Source organism: Cyprinodon tularosa, unplaced genomic scaffold (genome assembly GCF_016077235.1).
Source record: "Cyprinodon tularosa strain WSP-4 unplaced genomic scaffold, ASM1607723v1 ctg1276, whole genome shotgun sequence".
Lineage (NCBI taxonomy): Eukaryota > Metazoa > Chordata > Actinopteri > Cyprinodontiformes > Cyprinodontidae > Cyprinodon > Cyprinodon tularosa.
Window position 1 is genome coordinate 102,501 of NW_024038088.1, and position 658 is coordinate 103,158.

Sequence of the window (658 nt, forward strand, 5' to 3'; positions counted from 1 at the left end):
CTTTTTGGACAATTTATTTATTATTTAATCTTGTGGAGCGTTTACTAAATGAATGTTCCATGCATAAAGCTTTCAGACAGTGAATGAGCAGCTTAGCAGTGAAGTTAACAAACAGCAGCAATAATCTGTGCAATCTTTAATGAGCAATTCCTATTTGATAACCGGAGCAATACCTATTTATATATAAATATCCCCATGGAAACATCCTGTGCAATAACCCATCATATGAGGACGCACTGACTGTATATATCCCATCATGCACCTTTTCCTTCCTTTGGCACTTTCTTCTTCTTTGTGACTACTGGAGCTGATGGAAGGAGCACATCTCTCCACTGTGAGATCAATAACATCAATCAATCAATTTCCATTAATAAAATGCAGCCGTGATCAAAACGTAAACAATGTAGGAGAGACTTGGTGCAGAAGGCATTGATATGGGAGGTCTGCAGCAGTTAGAAAATAATAAATAGATAATATGCTAAATGCAGTAGAAACATTGAGGTGAGTTCTATTCAAAGGGATTTAAAAATATGCCATGGAGTTCAAATGATGCAGAGTCTGGATTAGAGTTTATCCATCAGTTCTGTTACTCCTCTAGAGATAATCAAGGCTCAACGTCGTTCTTTTGGTTTTAACAGCCATTTATTGTGGACACGTC

The 658-nt window shown here is 37.1% G+C and overlaps 1 protein-coding gene across 1 annotated transcript in view; it reads right to left on the bottom strand.

The window, feature by feature from the left end:
* The window catches only part of pex7 (peroxisomal biogenesis factor 7), a 52,644-nt gene extending 52,321 nt beyond the window's left edge, over positions 1-323 (bottom strand). Inside the window, exon 1 of the mRNA XM_038276814.1 lies at positions 263-323. The gene's annotated coding sequence lies outside the window, so the exon portion shown is untranslated. The remainder of the gene's footprint in view (positions 1-262) is intronic.
* Positions 324-658: the final 335 nt, after the last annotated feature.